General features: G+C 39.8%; 1 long non-coding RNA gene across 1 annotated transcript in view; it reads left to right on the top strand.

Annotated features, from left to right (window-relative positions):
* The window catches only part of LOC134294765 (uncharacterized), a 76,596-nt gene that overhangs the window by 39,151 nt on the left and 16,250 nt on the right, over window positions 1–21,195 (top strand). The window contains exon 3 of the long non-coding RNA XR_010001457.1: window positions 19,060–19,142. This is a non-coding gene — a long non-coding RNA (uncharacterized LOC134294765). The remainder of the gene's footprint in view (window positions 1–19,059; window positions 19,143–21,195) is intronic.

The following is a 21,195-nucleotide window of genomic DNA, read 5'->3' as shown; positions in this document are numbered from 1 at the left end:
ATCCAAAGCTCATCAAGGTTGTTTTTTTTTTGGCGCAACATATAAAGCAGAAAATTCCACAAATCTTTTTCTCTCAATTTGTGGCATTAACATGTAATAAGTAAAGGTAAAGGTTTCCTCTGACATTAAGTCCAGTTATGTCTGACTCTGGGGGTTGGTGCTCATCTCCATTTCTAAGCCAAAGAGCCGGCGTTGTCCGTAGACACCTCCAAGGTCATGAGGCCGGCATGACTGCATGGAGTGCCGTTACCTTCCCGCCGGAGCAGTACCTATTGATTTACTCACATTGGCATGTTTTCGAAATGCTAGGTTGGCAGAAGCTGGAGCAACAGTGGGCGCTCACTCCACTCCTGGGATTTGAACCTGGGACCTTTCGGTCTGCAAGTTCAGCAGCTCAGTGCTTTAACACACTTCGCCACCGGGGCTCCTTTAACATGTAATAGTAACATTAACATGTAATAGTAACAATATAAATAACAGCTTTCTGTTCTTTCATGATACCCAAAATCTGTTGTCTCATTCTGTCCAGTGGTCAGAAAGAGTCAGTCCTAAACCTTCAGCCATCTCAACATTTCTTTCTCTCTCTTGCTTTGAATTTATCAGACTCTTATTCACAGTGATTAAGACATCGTTCTGAATAAAAATCCAGAGCAGGAGATCAATCTCATGCTGAACAGATATCAAACATGTGACAGTTGACAACAAAAAGTAGTTTATTTTTGCAATCAATTCTGTTACTTGCTATTTTGTGGAGATGCTGAGAACAGAAAATGGTGTTTTTTGAGTTTTGAAGATGAAATTAAGAATGATTCAATTTAAATCAATCTCTGTAGAATGTAGTAAACGTACCCTAGCATTGTTGACTTAATAATCATGCTTCAAGGTTCCACAAATTTGAAATTGTTGTGTGCCTCCAAATTATTTCTGATTTATGGTGACCCCAAAGTGACTCTATCATGGGGTTTTCTTGACAATATTTGTTCAGAGTGATGTCAAAAGTTTGGAGTTTCTCTATGTCCCGTGGATAGCCGAGAGTTGCCTGGCAAGCTTTGCTAACCACGGATGACAAATCAGAAATCAAGAATCTCAACAGGCTGAAGGCAAACAACAGAGACTTGTGGGCTATGGAGTGTGGGCTGCTGCTGATCCTTTGGGAGGCGTGAGTGAGACTATGGGGACGGAGGCTATTTCCAATTCATCTGGCCTTCTGTCCCTGGGAAACTACAATTCCCATGGATCAATCTATGTCGTCTTTTTATTAGGAGTGGGGTTGGGGGTCTTCAATAGCAAGAGGGAGTTTGCCATTGCCTTTCTCTGAGAAAATCTCTTACTTAAATGATGACGTCATATGAAAACAGTAAAGTAAATACACTCCATTGAAAAATCTGATGACTGGGATTATGATGCTTGATTATAATGGTGTTTTAAAAATATATGCTATTAAAAGAAACTGGCAAAACCACCTCTAAGTAATCCTTGCTTAAGAAAATCCTATGAAATTCACAGGGTTCCCATAAATTGATGGGTATTGAAGACACATATATTCATACATGTATTTTAGTATAATACCATGAAAATACGCTGCACTTGTTTTGCTCTAGGAGAGACTTTAATAAGATTAGTTGTCTTATAGATGAGAGAACACTGAGGACTTATTGTGCTTTTTATAATATAATGTTTATTTACAAGTATACTGGATGGAGGCAAGCAAGCAATTGTGCATTCATGCATTTGGGTATTGTTTAATTGCCCCAAAGCAATCTTAGATATTGAAATGTCACGTTTGTCATCTAGTAATCTCCTGGGAATCTTTCTCATAAAGATTCAAAACTCAACAGGGATTTTGCTTTCTGTGAGGTACAACCCAAGCTTATACATGTGTACTCAGAAATAAATTCCATTGTGTTGAGTAATCTTATCTCAAAACTGTGTGAATCATCCCTGTCGTTCAGCCCCTTCTGACAAAAAAGACAGGTAAAGTAATGGTTGAAAGACCTTGCTGAAGCCTCCAAATCAGGGTATTTCACAAAATAGGAAACAGGTCCAGAAGAAACTATATCCAGAAGAAAGGAGTCATCATCATATTTGAGATCTAGCGAAGAGGGCTTACAGAATAAATCAGATTAATTTGGGTGCTGTAGTTCAGGCAATTCAACAAGGGATTCAAAGTGGCGTACAAAGGTTTAACACAAAGTCCACCTAGACATCTTATTTTACAGGTGTTAGAAAACCACCTAGCAATTCAGTTTTTAAAACCATAAAATAGTTTAAAGCTTATAGATCCCAGTATTTTCGGAGAATAGAGATCTGGAGTTTTTGTAGTGGGTGGCTGACATGAAACAGAGTATCAAACCATAAGAACAAGCAAGCCCTTTGGTTTTGGAAACTGGCACTGATGCAGCTCAGTTTGTACGTTTGTAAATCATTAAACACTAAGAAAACAAGTTTTCAGACTTTGTTTGGCACCAGGGACCCATCTCTGTAGAAAGTCCCTGGGAGTTCCTGAAACTTAATTATAACTCTCCACAAATGTCTAATAGCCAAAGCATAGTTTTGTGAAATAAAACCGGAAGCTACTCTCAGCTGAGATTTTATGTCACAATCTATGTTACCTAGATTCAAAAATCCCTAGCTATGTAGCAGAGGTGCAGCAAACCCGGTTAGTAAATTGCAAAAATGATGATGATGATAATGAAAATATGTATAACCACCTTATATCAAAAATCTGAAGGTGGTTTATAAGTAGAAAGAAAACAAGTTAAACATGTTCAAATAATGAAATAAGCTAAAGCATATTGAATAACAACAATAAGTTAAAGCAGATTTCAAAGATCTCAAAGTTTTAAAAATTAGGTACAAACATAACTAGAGTGAATTAATAATAATAATAATAATAATAATAATAATAATAATAACGAAAAACAACAGGAAAAACTCAGCCGCTATCAGGATCTCAAGATTGAACTTCAAAGACACTGGCAGAAACCAGTACAGGTGGTCCCGGTGGTGATCGGCACATTGGGTGCCGTCCCAAGAGATCTCAGTCGGCATTTGGAAACAATAGACATTGACAAAATTACGATCTGCCAACTGCAAAAGACCACACTACTGGGATCTGCGCGCATCATCCGGAAATACATCACACAGTCCTAAACGCTTGGGAAGAGTTCGACTTGTGATTTTATGATACGAAATCCAGCATATCTATCTTGCTTGCTATGTCGTTGTGTCAATAATAATAATAATAATAAATCTTCTTTATTTGTATCCCACTTTTCTCCCTAAACGGAACCCAAAGCGGCTCACAACATTTTAAAAATAATACAAGTCAACCATACATATAACAGTAACCTATAAAACCAAATTTACAATAAGGCATAAATAAACATATTTTAAAACATTTAACAAATACAGTTCCAAAGGGTTGGAGCGGCCACTGAAAAGGCCCTCTCTCTTGTCACCACCAACTGCATTTGCGATGGTGGTGGCATTGAGAGAAGGGCCTCGCGGGAAGATCTTAATGTTCAGGTGGGCTGGTATGCGGATATGTCATCAGATAGGTAAGTAGGACCTGAACCGTTTAGGGCTTTAAAGGTCAAAACCAGCACCTTGAATCGGGCCCGGAAACATATTGGCAGCCAATGCTGGTGTAGATGTTAAACAACATGGGGGACATTACTGAACCCTGCAGGACTCCACAAGACAACAGCCGTGAGGTTGAGCAGGCATCACCCAATACCACCATCTAGATCCATCCTTCCAGGAAGGAGTGGAGCCACTGTAGAACAGTGCCTCTGAGTCCCATTCCAGCCAGGCGATCCAGAAGGATACCATGGTTGATGGTATCGAAGGCTGCTGGGAGGTTCAGGAGAACCAACAGGGACACACTCTCCCTGTCAGGATCCAAAGGCTTTTCAGAACAGCAAAGTTTTAACATGGTGCCTAAATGACATGAATGATGGTTCCAGCTGGACCATTAGGGAGAGGGCATTCCAGAGTTGCGGTGCATTGGTTGAAAATGCTCTCTTCCATACCCAAAGATATGAGATTGATCTCATTGAGGGGACATGAAAGAGAGGACCCTCCAGAAGAAAAAGAATAAGGAGGAGGAGATGATCCCTTATCTGGAATTCTGAAATCCAAAATAATCCACATCTGAAGCCTCCGTTTTCTGAGTGTTCACTGTATGCAAAATTATTAAAAATATTGTATAAACTTATCTTCAAGTTATGTGTTTAAGGCATATGTGAAACAAATAAATTTTAAGTTTAGACTTGATTCCCATCTCCAAAACATCTCCTTAGGTATATGTATGCAACAACAGGTATTCCAAAACCCAAAACACTTCTGGTCCCAATCATTTTGGATAAGGGATATTGAACCCTTAGCATTTTAGCCTTTCCCCCTCCATCCTTTCATTTCTCAGTCTCTTTCCCTGGACAAAAGATAATTTGTTTGCTTTCTAAATGTGTGTTAGCAGGACAACTGGAAGCGGGAAAATGAGGGTTGTAGAGCAGGCATTTCAGAATAATCAATGCATTTCTCTCAGGCTGAAGGCACAGTCTTAAGCGGGGTGGTAGTTTTCCACTCTGAACGGAGGAACGTGCTGGAGGCCTGTGCACTTAGCAGTCGGCTGCAGCTCCATAACATCTGCCTATGGGGGAAAGTTATTGCTCAACGCTCAGGAATGCATAGCCAATGTGACAGCAATAGGAAATAACCTCAGAGATTATAGTGGGGGCCACAAAGGGGCAGTGGATTCAAAACACAGACTGAATGTAAACAACATCTTTAGGCTGCTACAAAAATTTGTTCCCGGGGATGTTTCTGAGCAGCAGCAAGAGCAGCGGTTACAAAAGCACATGCCTCAAGAAATGTACCCTTTACCAGGCTAATCAGTGGTGAAAAACGTTCTGCTATTTCACAGGAATAGAACAGGCAACACGTTTTTTGAAATGTTCAGCGTTTCGAATAGGAAAAACTGGATGGCTGGCGCCCTTTTTAGGAAATCGTCTTTCTTGCAGGAAATTAGTCTTCTCTTATATATCTGGTGCCCTGTAGATATACCCTGTTTCCCCGAAAATAAGACAGTGTCTTATATTAATTTTTGTTCCCAAAGTTGTGCTAGGTCTTATTTTCAGGGATGTCTTATTTTTCCATGAAGAAGAATTTACATTTATTGTTGAACAAAAAATGAACATTTATTATATACTGTACAATAGTTGTCATCACAAACCAGCATAACCAGACAAATTGTGAATCCTATCAAGAATTTCTTATAACTACCATTCTATTGTACATAAATTTACCAATCGATCCTACATGCTCTGGTGTTTTGTTCAGCAGGCATGCTTCGAAACAAAAACTTTTCCAGGTCTTACTTTCAGGGGAGGCCTTATATTTAGCAATTCAGCAAAACCTCTACTAGGTCTTATTTTCTGGGGATGTCTTATTTTTGGGGAAACAGTGTATATATGCCTACAATTCCCATTATCCCCTCAACTATGCTGGCTATAGATGGCAGGAGTTGTAGTCCTACACATCTGGATTCTGCTTCTATGTATACAATGACAAAAATACCAAGACATTTTGATGCTGTTGAAGTGTTCTGAAAGAGCTCAAAACCATGCCCAGATTGCGCACAACCCCCCTGTTATGCCAGCTCCACTGGTTGCCAATCTGCTACCAAGCACAATTCAAAGTGCTTGCTTTAGCCTATAAAGCCCTAACGGTTTTGGCTCAACTTACCTATCTGAATGTATCTCTCCCTATGAACTGGTTAGAGTGTTAAGATCTACCAGGGAGGCCCTGCTCTCAGTCCACCCCCTTTGTAGGTACAATTTGTGGAGACGAAGGACAGAGCCTTCACAGTGGTGGCCCCTTGGCTATGGAGCTCCCTCCCCAGTGACATTAGATTGGCCCCCTCCCTCCTGATATTCAGGAAAAAGCTAAAGACCTGGGTATGATACCAGGCGTTCGGGGAACAGAGCAATATGGAATGCGACACAAATGTAGCAGTACTAATGATGGCTATGGGTCTAGGCACTATGTTTTTAATCTGTTTTTAATCGTATTTACCATATATACTCGAGTATAAGCCAACCCGAATATAAGCCGAGGCACCTAATTTTACCACAAAAAACTGGGATAAATTATTGATTCGAGTATAAGCCGAGGGTGGAAAATGTAGCAGCTACGGGTAAATTTCAAAATAAAAATAGATACCAATAAAATTTCATTAATTGAGGCAGTCGTAGGTTAAATGTTTTTGACTATTTACCATATTTCAAAGAAAAACAATAAACTAGCTCTATAAGTGTAAAAGTAGGGGCAACAAAAACAATATGGTATCAATAATAATCTAATAATAATAATAATAATAATAATAATAATAATAAAAAAAACTTCATTTGGATCCCACCCTATCTCCCCATGAGGAATCAGGCCGGCTTCCAACATAGTAACAGGCAAACATTCAAAGCCAACATAAACAATGCAGAGCTAGACATAGATTATATATACTAATTTCACATAGGCATTTCCCCCTGAAACATTTGCAAATCCCTCCCTCTCTCTGTGTGTGTGCATTTCCCCTACAATATTTGCAAGCCATATATATTCATATTTATCTAGACATGTCTAGATATATTTGTGTGTTCATTTCCCCCCGTAATATTTGCAAGCCCTATATATAGGTAGGTAAGAATATATTCATATCTATCCAGACATCTCTCTTTATATAGATATTTGCAGAGACTTGCAAACATATGAGGGTAAATTCATATATAAAAATAATGTATATGTATGGCTACAGATACACAGGTACATGGATCTATATGTATAAAGGATTTGCAAAGACCTGCAAACATATGAGGGGAATTCATATATAAATTTATAGATACACATATAAAGGTACATAGAGATGGCAAAAGCTTGCAAGGGGTTAATGCCTATATATCTGTAGGAGAGTTTAACAAATATTTCAGCGAAAATGCTTTCATAAGATTAATGAATATATATTTTTCTTCTTCCTGACTTGCTCTTTTCAAAACATTCCCTTGATTAAGAGCGAGGGAGGCTTTGGAAAAGTAAACACACTGATAAGAGAGAAGAGAGAAATAGATCGCATATTGCAAGCAATAGCCTGCAGGCTCCTTTGCCAGCCTTGACCTTGACCCGAGTATAAGCCGGGGGAGGCTTTTTTAGCTCATAAATAAGGGCTGAAAAACTCGGCTTATCTTTGAGTATATATGGTATATGTTTTTATCTCTTTTTACTGCTCCATGTTTTTGTTTATTTATTTATTGTATTTTATGCAGCGTTGAATTTTGCCATATCTGTAAGCCACTCTGAGTCTCCTTCAGAATAAAAAGAATGGGGTAAAAATATAGCAAATAAACAAATGAATAAATAAAATAATAAATAAATACTCTGCCTTTTAGCCAAAAAGGACCAGTGCATCTTACAAATTGTTAATTTTAAAATGTTAAATGCTGAGAGCCTTATTGGGTCCTGCCTAAGGAGATAGGCAGGATATAAATGAATCAAATAAATTTTAATTTAACAGCATGTAAAGGTATGAACTGACCTACACCGAAGTTCCCCCTTCTCCAATACCAGTATATTATAAGCGATCTCATTACAAGGAAGGAGATATACCAGTATGGTAGTGGAATTGGATCTCTTTCCCTCTGCCAGTTGGTAGCATTGACTGTCTACCTTAGTGTTATTCCCCAGCTGAGAGATGTGTTGTGACTTGCTGCCTTGGGGACCCTATCTATCCTTATGACAGCTAGGAAATAAACAGAAGGGGCATAGTGCCCAAAACCACCAGCTCCCTCAAGCCTAATGGCAACAAGCCCGGGTCCCAGGAGGGGTTCCTCTTGGCCCAACAACTCTGCCACCTCTCATCTGCTTGAGCACCAACTTGGCCCTTTCCAATAGGGAACCCTCTCATATGCACAAAAGGGACAATTTTTTGGAGGAACTACTCCGGGTTTCCAAACATTTTAATCCAGCTCTGTTTTGCAGTGCCTTTGCACCATTTTTAAAACATTATAGTGAATTTCCTCAGCTCCACATGTTCATTTTGTTTATGGACCACACAGCCAATTTGTTTTATCTTTTTAGATGGTATTTTAATTGAACCTAAATGCAAAATTTCTTTTAGAAAAGGGAGGATGTAATCATCCTTTTCTTCAAAAATAGATGAATTGAGTAAACCTCATTAATCAGTTCAAGATTTCTTTAGCATTTCCAGTAAATAGATGTTTCAATTGTTTTTCTCCAGATTGCCCTTCCATTTCTTAACCATGAAATATATAGTTTTAATAAGCAGGCATTTGACAGCAGCAAAATGCAAATATACTAGGCCTCCTTGAGTCCCTTCCCTTTGATGTATTCATGAATGCATAAGGAGAGAGCAGAATTGCACCCATAACCCTCAGCTCCAATCTACCTTACCGTGCTCCCTTCCAGTCTGGCATAATTTGATATTAATGCAAAGGAACTGAGAACTAGTATGGTGTAATGGTTCAAGCATTGGACCACAACGCTGAGAGACCAGGGATCAAGTTCTCACTGAGCGATGGAAACCCACTGGGTGACTTTGGGCAAGTCAGACTTTTTCAGCCCCAGAAGAAGGCAATGGCAGACATTATAGGCATTGGGTTGCTGTGAGTTTTCCAGGCTGCATGGCCATGTTCTAGAAGCATTATTTCTTGATGTTTCACCCACATCTATGGCAGGCATCCTCAGAAGTGTGATGACTGTTCCTATAGGCATTCCTATCAAATGCCTTAACATAAGTTTTAAAAAGTAACTGTCACTAATACTCCACTATAATAGCTTGGTTCCTACTCATTGTGTTACTTCTGAAACATATTGTATTACTTCTGACAATTTTGTTACTTTTTAAAAAGGGGCTAATTCATTTCAGATAACTACATCTTTGCAAAAGGTTACTTCTCACTTCTGTATATAGTGTTCCCTCACTACTTCGCGGTTCACTTTTTGCGAATTCCCTGTTTTGCAGTTTTTCAATAACTCTAAAAGACTATTATAAATAATAAAAAAATACAATTTACATTCTAAGGAAGGGAGGAAGGAGAAGCCAAAGGGAGAGAAAAGGAGCCCAAGCGGCAACAGGAGGAGAAGGAAGCGATTTATCAACACACAATTGGTTGATAAAGACTTAAAATAGTGTATAACTACAAATATTTGTACAAATACAGTAGAGTCTCGCTTATCCAACATAAACGGGCCAGCAGAACGTTGGATAAGCGAATATGTTGGATAATAAGGAGGCATTAAGGAAAAGCCTATTAAACATTAAATTAGGTTATGATTTTACAAATTAAGCACCAAAACATCATGTTATACAAAAAAAATGACAGAAAAAGTAGTTCAATAGGCAGTAATGCTATGTAGTAATTACTGTATTTACGAATTTAGTACCAAAATATTATGATGTATTGAAAACATTGACTACAAAAATGCGTTGGATAATCCAGAATGTTGGATAAGCAAGCGTTGGATAAGTGAGACTCTACTGTATGTACAAATATTAAAATAAATATAGTGTATTTGTATTAATGTACAAATATTAAAATAAATATAGTGTCCCTACTTCGCGGATTTTCACTTATTGCGGGTGGTCCTGGAACCTAACCCCAGCAATAAGGGAGGGAACACTGTACATCTATACATAAATACTTCTCCCTGTATACCTGTTTGAAAGTAAGGAACAAAAGGTGGTCTTAGAGCTGTAGAGATTCACAAGCTGAATTCAAATGTGCGTCCATCAGATGAGGTAATCCAAGGGATAGACAGAGAAAATAATGGCACTGGGGGACAAAAGTTGCCAATCTGCCAGTTCCTCTGGGCTATGCCAATTTGCTACTTTAGTATCTCAGCACCTATAAGAGTGAGAAAATGAGGTTCTGCTGTTCCGTCCCACCTCACTCTGCTTTGGAAAGTACCACGCTATTGTATTCGGGACTGGTTGCATTTTCTCTCATGTCCAATTAAATTCCTCATTCATTTAAAGAATGCTTGGGCAAGCTTTTTCATGCACTGATCATGGACTGTTGAAAAGGAAATGAGTTTCTGAGATGATACCGGCTTAGCAGGTATGACCGAATAAGAGTGGCATTAAGATCTTCTCTGCCATTGTTCCTACTCGTATTGCATTTCATTTGGATTGTCTAGCAGTGTTCCTTACTTGTTCCTGTGTTATTCTTTATATATATTTATTTACATGCACATGTGCCAAGATCTCACATGAATAAAAAGGAGCCTGAAAGTGTAGTTTTTTATTCGTTCAGTCACTTCCAACTCTTCGTGACCCCATGGACCAGCCCACGCCAGAGCTCCCTGTCAGCCATGGCCACCCTCAGCTCCTTCAAGGTCAAGCCAGTCACTTCAAGGATACCATCTATCCATCTTGCCTTTGGTCAGACCCTCTTCCTTTTTCCTTCTATTTTCCCCAGCCTCATTGTCTTCTCCAAGCTTTCCTGTCTTCTCATTATGTGGCCAAAGTACTTCATCTTTGCCTCTAAAATCTTTCCCTCCTGTGAGCAGCCAGGCATTATTTCCTGGAGTGTGGACTGGTTGGATCTTCTTGCGGTCCAAGGCACTCTCAGAATTTTCCTCCAACACCACAGTTCAAAAGCCTTCCTTATGGTCCAGCTCTTGCATCCATAGGTTACTACGAGGAATACCATTGCTTTAAAAATGTGGACCTTCATTGCCAGTGTGATGTCTCTACTCTTCACTATTTTATTGAGGTTGGTCATTGCTCTCCTTCCAAGAAATAAACATCTTCTGATTTCCCGGCTGCAGTCTGTGTTTGCAGTAATCTTTGTGCCTAGAAATACAAAGTCTGTCACTGCCTCCATATTTTCTCCCTCTATTTGCCAGTTGTCAATTGGGCTGGTTGCCATAATCTTGATTTTCTTGATGTTTAACTGCAACCCAGCTTTTGCACTTTTTCCTTTCACCTTGTTGGTAAGGCTCCTTAGCTCCTCCACACTTTCAGCCATCAGAGTGGTATCATCTACTTATATAAGGCTGTTAATGTTTCTTCCAGCAATTTTAACTCCGGGCTTGGATTAATCAAGCCCCGCATGTCGCATGATGTGTTCTGCATACAAGTTGAATAGGGAGGGTGAGAGGATACAGCCCTGCCATACTCCTTTCCCAATCTTGAACTAGTCTGTTGTTCCGTGAAGGTGTTACTTTGGACAAAACCTCTAATCTCTCTGTCTCTGTCTCTGTCTCTGTCTCTCTCTCCCCCCCCCCCACCCCCCACCCTCAGTAGCCATTTCAACTGGGGAGATTCTGGGAGCCATACTTCCAAAAAAACAATGCTTCCTATTTCTAAGAAAAAAAAGGGGCCAGTGATTCCACAACAAGGGACAAACTGCATGCATTTTTTTTCCCAAATAGCTTTGCTTACAGGTAGAGGCTGCAGCCAACAAGTGGCAAGAATGAAAGGAACAATTGTTTCTTGTGACTTTTGTCCAAGGACATTGAGGGAAGGGCAGAGTCTCTTTAATGTCATACAGCTTTTCCAGGAACAAAATCCCAAAGCAGAGCTTTAATCAGAGACACCAGCTGGGACCAGGTGCTCCTTACTCCAAATGCAAACAGTTTTGGTGTATTCTGGATGGAATATATCCTGTGGGACAGGGAGAGGCTCCTGCAGGCAAACACATACATAGGGTAATTATGTTATTTCTGCCAAGTATTATATAAATGGGCAATACTCACCTTCTCCTTGCATTGGTGCTTAATCTTCTTGGATGTTTTGTTACTGTGGCTGGAGCATCTTGTCAACTGGAGTTCCTGTTTATTCATAAAGGGGCCACAAACCAGTGACAAGGCCTGTGCTATCTGTAGATATGAACCAGACAGCACAATCTCCCTAGTCTGCAAAAATAAACTGAATACACATAAAATATATAGATAGTTCTAACATGTGACATGACTCCAGAGCATACTTCATAAGGTGGAAGAAGATGCAGTAGCTGAATTTGCCTCCTATGCGCCATTATACAGGAGGCAATGGCTCTAGAATAAGTGACTATATAACAATGTGCTTGAGACATGGAATGGCCCTGGATTATGGTCTTGGTTGGCATGGTTTTAATTGTTGTTTTTAATAATTAATGTTTTAATTATTTGGTTTTAATTGCAATTGTTTATTGTTATGAACAATTGTTGAGTTTTTGTTTTTTATGATTTTTATATGTTTTTATGTGTTCAATTCCTTGTAATGCTACCTTTATTTTATGGTGACATATTTTAATTTTGTTTTACTGGGCTTGGTCTCCATGTAAGCGGCCACGAGTCCTACGCGGAGGTGGGGCAGGATATAAGAATAAAGTTATTATTATGATTATTATTATTATTATTTACAAAAAGACAGAGTATGACACAACAAACAAGATCTATATGCTGGATTTCGTATCATAAAATCACAAGTCGAACACTTCCCAAGTGTTTAGGACTGTGTGATATATTTTCGGATGATGCATGCAGATCCCAGTAAGGTGGCCTTTTGCAGTTGACAGATCATAATTTTGTCAATGTTTATTGTTTCCAAATGCCGGCTGAGATCTTTTGGCATGGCACCCAGTGTGCCAATTACTACTGGGACAACCTGCACTGGTTTATGCCAGAGTTTTTGCTGTTCGATCTTGAGGTCCTGGTAATGGCTGAGTTTTTCCTGTTGTTTTTCATCAATCCGACTGTCACCTGGTATGGCGACATTAATAATCCAAACCCTTCCCCCCCCCCCCCCCCCCCAAACCGTGATGCATGGTGTGTTGTGTTCCAAATCTTTGTCAGTCTGGATTCAGAAGTCCCATAGTATTTTTGCATGTTCATTTTCCATTATCTTTGCAGGTTTGTGATCCCACCAGTTACTGCTGGGAGGTGGTACTTGTGGCATAAATTCCAATGAATCATTTGGGCCACATAGATGTGCCTCTGTTTGTAGTCTGTCTGTGCAATTTTCTTACAGCAGCTGAGGATATGATCAATGGTTTTGTTAGCTTCCTTGCATAGTCTGCATTTTGGGTCATTAGCTGATTTTTCGATCTTGACCTTAATTGCATTTGTCCTGATGGCTTGCTCCTGGGCTGCAGGGATCTGGCCTTCTGTCTTTTTCTTCAGTGCCCCATTTGTGAGCCATAGCCATGTCTTCTCCTTGTCAGCTTTTCCTTCAATTTTGTCAAGGAACTTTCCATGCAATGCTTTGTTGTGCCAGCTGTCAGCTCTAGTTTGTAGTGCAGTCTTCTTGTACCGATTCTTTGTCTGATGTGCTTTGAGAAGTTTCTGACTTTTTATTTCAATCAAAGCAGGTTCTTTACTTTGCTTTACATATTCTGCCAGGGCATGTTCTTCTTCTTTGACTGTTTGTTTTACTTGTAAGAGTCCTCTGCCACCAGATCTTCTAGACAGATATAGCTAGTCAACATCACTGTGAGGATGCAGTGAATGATGAATGGTCATGAGTTTTCTTGTTTTTCTGTCCAAATTGTCCAGTTCCACCTGTGTCCTATTATTATTATTATTATTATTATTATTATTATTATTATTATTAGGCATCAAATTGCTGCCTGTTGTAAGGCTGCTTAATAATAATAATAATAATAATAATAATAATAATAATAATAATAACTTTATTTTTGTATCCTGCCTCCCCCTCCCCAAAGGGACTCAGGGAGGCTCATGTGGGGGCAAGCCCGATCAAACATGGGTTAAAAACGTAGTTAGCAATTTAAAACATAATACCACATAAAACAACATAAAACACATCAGCCTTGAGTTCCCTCCAGGGTGAGAAAGGCAGGATATAAATACAGAAGGCAATGGCAAATCTTTTCTGACTATATCTTTCCAAGGATACCTTGTGTTAGGTTCACCTTAGGGTCACCAAAGACTGGAAGTGTCTTGAAGGCACACAGCAGCTATCACAGTTATGCATGACTAAAGATGAGTACCTAAGTATCCTCTGTCCCACTGGTTCCCCAAAATTGAATTCCAGAATTTCTGACCACTAACTGGGATTTATGGGAGTCAAGATCTGACACTATATTGGAAGCCAATACTGAGACCCACTGTTCTACAAGACTGGAAGAACCACTGGCTTTGAAAAGAATATCTAAGTGGCAATATGACCACTGTATTTTATACATACCTAGGCAGAGGAACGCCTTGCATATGGCCTTATGCTCACACTATTAAGCCATAAGCATCAAGAGCTGCTAGTCCTTATCGTTGAACAATTAATGTGTACAGTACTCTTCCAGTCACTTGACAGAGCTAACATTATGAGTATTTGCACTAAGTATGACTGACAACATCCTATGAATAGTTAAACCACAAATGAATGGACATGTTAGAATGACATATCCTCCAACATTTTACAGATGAAAACCAGGACATGTGTTGCTGAGTAATATTGGAGTGTGGCCAAGATGGTAAAGCCTATCAATGAGGAAGAGTATGCAAGCTGGGAAATGCAGCGATTTCTTTCTCTGCTGCTGAGTTGAGTACAAATTATTTATGCAGTTTGAACTCAGGGCCCTTCTACACAGCTTTATAACCCAGAATATCAAGGCAGATCATCCATAATATCGGCTTTGAACTGGGTTATCTGAGTCCACACTGCCATATAATCTAGTTCAATCTAGTTTTATACAGCTGTGTGAAAGGGGCCTAAAATGCCTATTCAAGTCTATTCCATATTCTTCCAGTTTGGGTAGGGCATTCCAATTCATTCTCCAACCTCCCATTTTTTTCATCTGTTCTTAAAATGTTCATGTTTCTCTCTCCTCTGCTCATTTCCCTCCTTTGTCTTGAGCTCTATTTCAGTTGCTGCAAACTGAGGCCCCTTCCACACCTGTATAAAATCCACATTGAACTAGATAATATGGCAGTGTAAACTCAAATAATCCAGTTCAAAGCAGACATTGTGGGTTATCTACCTTGATAATCTGGGTTATATGGCTGTGTGGAAGGGCCCCAAAAGAGTAATAAATATATTATAGTGTGATCTTTCACTTTTTATAAACCACTTATTCTAATGTGTGGAGTGTTCAAGACATATGCAGTAGATATGAGTACAGTGAGCTGTAGACAGCGAAGACAGAAGTAAGGTAAAGAGAAAAAAAATGCTATGAGAATAGTTTTATTTTAGTACTAGGTAAAGGTAAAAGTTTTCCCCTGACGTTAAGTCCAGTCGTGACCGACTCTGGGGGTTGGTGCTCATCTCCATTTCTAAGCCGAAGAGTTGGCGTTGTCCGTAGACACCTCCAAAGTCATGTGGCCGGCATGACTGCATGGAAAGCCGAGCGGTACCTATTTATCTATTCAGATTTGCATGTTTTCGAACTGCTAGGTTGGCAGGAGCTGGGGCTAACAGCGGGCACTCATTCCGCTCCCCGGATTCAGTCAGCAAGTTCAGCAGCTCAGCGGTTTAACCTGTTGTGCCATCAGGGGCTCCACAAAACACTTCTGATGCCAAGCATTTCTGATAACCTGTACCAGAGAGAAAGGTGCCCATCAGTCTCAATTAAAATAAGAAAAAGGAGTGCTAAAAGATGTGTACACTTTATGTTTCTTTTCTGAACTGAGACTCAAACTATCTGCAACACAATTTAGGAGCTCCTTAGCCATGAATGGAAAGACTCATGATCTCTTGATGTTAAGTCATTTCAAAGCAGTCTTCAACTCATTCTCTTCTAAAAGTACATCCAACTTACTGAAAATGCTTGCAGAAAGGACTACTGTGATAAGAAGAGTGACTATTCTGACTTTTTCCAGCTCTCAGAAAAATGGGTTTAGTGATGCCAAGACCCATTTTATAGGCTAGGCTAGTGCAACACTCTCATAATAACCCAAGGTTTGCTGCAGGCTTATGGACTCTGGCTTATTTAAAGTCTGAAACAGGAGCTGAGAAAGGGGGCAAGAGGACAAGAGATCAGTTGCTCTGCAGGTCAATTCATGGCTACAGCAACAATCTCTAATGAGAATTGTTGTTTTCTTGCTGTCTTGGCTTTTAGTCCTGTTCCTGGGGTTCCTTGGGACTGATTCAGAAAATTGCTTTGGATAGACCACATTGACCCCTTCTACCCTGCCCTATATCCCAGAACCTGATCCCAAATTATATTCATTAAACTGGATTATATGAGTCTACACTACCAGATAATCTGGGATAAGCAGATAATCTGAGATGAGATCCTGGAATATAGGGGCAGTGCGGAAGAAGCCATCCACTCTAGTTGCTTTGATATGGTCAATAATGCCTTCTCTTCCTTTTCCTAGGTAGCAAAATAGTGTCTTGTGCTGGAGGTACTTCATTTAGTATCCTGAATATCTAGCTCCAGCAATGACCAATAGTGTTGGGAAATGTCCTTCCTAGTTCTGTATTCAGATTGTGACACTCATAGATTAACATGGGGGTGGAAGCAGTAGTTCCAGCCTACTCCAAGTCTTTCTCTTCCCCTTAATTGGTCTGATATCTAGCTTTCCTTCCATTTCTGGTGCTGAAATAAGATCCAGTCATCACCAATCCAGTCTCTAAACAGGACAGAGCAATGTGCCGTCTATCCTTTGCCTGAGAAAATAAGATGTCTTGGCCCTACCGCCCACCCATCAGGCCAATGAGGGTGCATCTACACTGTAGAATTAATGCAGTTTGATGCCACTTTAACTGCTGTGTCTCAATGTTTGGGATTGCTCCTGGTTATCATGGTTTTCTATGGGCGAGTAGATGAAGAGGTATGGTATATGACATCTGTATTTCAAAAACTGATCTGATAGGGGGAAACTGGTGCCAATTTGAGATTCAACAGGTCAAAGCTTCATAGAAACAGGTTTTGAGGCACCAAAATGTGTGTTGGCCAGTATAATATAAAAGAGGTTTAACATGACACACATCTGTCTTCTACAGATGTGGCTTTTGCTCAGGGTCAGGGAAACAGCAAGTAGAATCTCAAGCGACAGAGATGCACAAGCAAACCTGATCAAAAAGTCTTTATAAGAGTCAAGATGTAGCAGCTGATTTCATCTGGCCTATTAATATGAAAAAGCTGTCTTATGGATATAGCTGGGTTCCTTCCAACTCTTTCTATTGGCTGGAGCTGGGGGCGGTGCAGCTATCCCTCAGATTTCTAGTTCAAGAATTGACAAGACTTCCTTAGCATCCAGATAACTGTAGATTTTTAATCCATAATCGGCTAAGCAGGTGATAGAAAAAATCACTTTGAAGAGAGTTATTTTTAAATCAGAAAGCTGTCTATCCACGTAATATCAATATTACTTTTATATCTTTCAAGATGGGGAAGTTTGTTTACACCCAAAACCTCTGTCAATATTTCTCATGGGGCTGTCAGTGGGCTCTCAAACACAAATGTCATGTAGCAAAATAAAGCATCTGTTTGCACATCAAGAACAAGGCAGACCCATAGAGTAATTCTTCAGCTTTTGTAGTACTAGGAGCTATGTTTTGTTCACAACTTCACTGAGCTTGGAAGTACCATCACTCCTCATCGTTTGTAGGCTTAACTTTTGATTATTCATGGATTTTATTAATGTATTCTCTCAAGGAACTCTAGATCCCTGGTTCCCAATGTGGGGAACATGCCCCACAGGAGGACAATTTGATTTTTAAAGGGAGTAATTCAAGTACGAGTTATTAACAGTTATTTTCTTTTGCATTTTTTATGGTTCTAGGGCAACAGTTCCCAACCTGTGGTCCAAGGACCACCAGTGGTCCCCCAGAACTAAAATATGGTCCGGGCCTCACAGTTACTACACCGTTGCAACAAGAGCAACTGGTCTTGCAAAACCCTCTTATAGTGCTGAGTCAACGGGGATGTTGGGGGGGGGGGGGAGGAAGAGGCTGACTACTGACAAAAGGCATGACAACAAGCCTCCTGACTTCTGCTTCTCCTCCTCCTCCCTCCCCCTGAGCTGAGCCATTCCATGTGGCTCCTGGAAGCAATTATCCTATTAATAATATGTTAAATTGTACACAATTGCTTACATTTGACCAATGATGCCTACTCTGCTTTTTCCAGGGAACAAAACAGTATCTTCTGCTGGAGGTACTTCACTTATCCTCAGTATCTAGCTCCAGCAGTGACCAATAGTGTTGGAAAATGTCCTTCCTAGTTCTGTATCAGGATTTTGCCATTCACAACATAACATGAGGGTGAAAGCAGTACAGTAGAGTCTCACTTATCCAACATAAACGGGCCGGCAGAATGTTGGATAAGCGAATATGTTGGATAATAAGGAGGGATTAAGGAAAAGCCTATTAAACATCAAATTAGGTTATGATTTTACAAATTAAGCACCAAAACATCATGTTATACAACAAATTTGACAGAAAAGGTAGTTCAATATGCAGTAATGCTATGTAGTAATTACTGTATTTACGAATTTAGCACCAAAATATCACGATGTATTGAAAACATTTACTACAAAAATGTGTTGGATAATCCAGAATGTTGGATAAGCGAGTGTTGGATAAGTGAGACTACTGTAGTTCCAGCCTACTCCAAGCCTTTCTCTTCTCCCAAATTGATCTGATATCTAGCCTTCCTTCCATTCCTGGTGCTGAAATAAGATTCAGTCATCACCAATCCAGTCTCTAAACAAGACAGAACCATGTGCTATCTTATCATTTGCCTGAGAAAATGTCTTGGCCCCATCACCCACCCATCAGGCTAATGAGGGTGCATCTACACTGTATAATTAATGCAGTTTGATGCCACTTTAACTGCCATGGCTCAATGCTATAAAATCCTGGGCTTTCTAATTTGGCACATAAAAACTCTTTGGTAGAGAAGGCTTGTAAAACTATATCTCCCACGCTCCCACAATGATGACAATAGGGTGGAATGGCTCTTGAATGATGGGATTTCTTGATTTCCCTGAAGGGTCAATAGAAGAGGAGGTCTGCACTGATGGACTTTCAGATCTATTATGTCTCTGTATCATCGGCTGCTAACTGACTATTGGCTTTCCAATTTCTTGTCTTAGCCTGGTGGCTTGGCTGATGAGGATGTTCCTGCACCTTTTGCTGATTGAGTCCATTATGTGTTGGTGGGAAGGAGGAAAACCAGGTGAGGCTTACCAGCAGGAGTAGATGTCCTGTTTCTGAAGTCAGTGGGAGTATTAGGAGATCATCCATCCAATCCCCGTTCTCAGGGCTCCGATTTTTAGGGCCTGGGCTTTGGACAACATACTCCCTCACCAGAAAAGGGCAATGATGTAATGGTGGTGAGTAACTACATGCCACTGGTTCTAGCATTTCCTTCCTACTATGGTGTGTCTGCTTTGTGCCATTCTTTCATCTTCTCCTTTCAAGTATGAGAGTCTGAAAATGCTTGTTCACTTTTAACAGAACTGGAAAAAACAGTTCTTGGTCTCTAGCAGTTGATTATTGGAGTAAATGCAGTGCAAAATGAATATTTTGTGTTGTCCAACGGATTAGCTATTTTTAAAGTACAGTACACTCTCAATGTAGTTTCTGGTTGTTTGAGAGTTACTTCTAAAAATAGTCTTAACTAATATTATACCCTATACTATACCATACAATAAATTCTGTATTGACTTGATGCTAATATTGAAATACAATAATTAAAGACAAATTTAACTTAATATAATACTTCTGCTAACTTTTTATTTGATTTTAATTTGTATTTAAAATATTATTTCTTTGAATTTTTTTGCTGGCTGCTTTTAGCGTTCCAGTTGCTTGAGTTCTGGTTAACTGAGAATCTACTTTAGTCAAATGAGTAGAGAAGGGGGTTCATTGTGTTTTTCAGTGAAATATGGCAGAAAGCCTGCAATGTGCTACTGGAATGTAGATCACAGCCTTATTCAGTATTCAAAAAGTAGTCGTCACCATTTGCTGAATTCTGCCATAATTCATGTGCAACCCATAAACACCAGCTGGCCAAACATGGAAGCCCATGTTTGAATGGGGCATGCTGTAGAATGCAAGCCAGCCTTCTATTTCTTTTTAAATTATTTTAATTCAAGGGATCTCTTTCCATTTCAATAGAGATAAAAGCTCTCCACAGGGGGTATGGCGCTCTCGGTCAGCGCTGGAGAGCTCTCAGTACAAACTGTTCTGCTGCTCTGCTAATACTTCACGTATTGTTTTGGACTCTGAATGATGCTGGGTTACTTGTATCAGGGAAAAATAGGTGTTAAATTCAGAGGAATGTTCGGGATTGTTCCTGCATTTCTTTATGGAGAAATAAACCCATCGTTTCAGGCTGTACTCCAAGCATAATTGCTTGGAGAAATACCATTGAAAACAGACTATACTTGTGAGGAATCCTATTAAAAGACAGAAGGTTGTGATTTGTCAAAATCAAAGCATGTGGGCTCATCCAAATAATAAATGCCACAAACAAAAGACTACACCAAGAGACTCATATTATGGTCCTGAAATTACCTTTTCTGATTCTAACCATCCAAAGTTACCTTCCATACAATGCTGTCTTTCCCAAGCATTGCCATTTTTGTGTTGCTGAAAGCTGAATCAGTGGAGATATCCCTTCTCTCCTACAATATTGAAATGTCCATGTTCCAAAGGTCTACAGCACATGTAACAAACTCTTGAGGCTCTTCATGTCATTATATGTGGCCCTCCAGGTGCTGGATTAGTAAAGGTAAAGGTTTTCCCCTGACATTAAGTCTACTTTTGTCTGACTCCGGGGGTTGGTGCTCATCTCCATTTCTAAACCAAAGAGACAGCGTGGTCCATAGACACCTCCAAGGTCATATGGCTGGCATGACTGCATGGAGCACTGTTACCTTCCCACCAGAGGCGGTACCTATTGATCTACTCACTTTTGCATGTGTTCAAACTGCTAGGTTGGCAGAAGCTGGGGCTAACAGCAGGAGCTCACCCTGCTCTCCAGAATGAACCACTGACCTTTTGATCAGCAAGTTCAACAGTCTAACCTGATGTGCCACTGGGGGCCCAAGGTGCTGGATTACAATTCCTGTGTTCTTCATTATTAGACATCATGACTAGAACTGATGGGAGTTGGGATATAGTAACATCTGGAAGAATGCAGTTCGTTCTGTGTGATAAGAATAGGGGTGATTGAATTTAGATACAAGGTTTGTGGATATAATGTCTAACTTTAAAATGTCCTT

This window comes from Anolis carolinensis, unplaced genomic scaffold, assembly GCF_035594765.1.
Source record: "Anolis carolinensis isolate JA03-04 unplaced genomic scaffold, rAnoCar3.1.pri scaffold_20, whole genome shotgun sequence".
NCBI lineage: Eukaryota > Metazoa > Chordata > Lepidosauria > Squamata > Dactyloidae > Anolis > Anolis carolinensis.
This window is presented reverse-complemented; position numbering and strand designations above follow the sequence as displayed.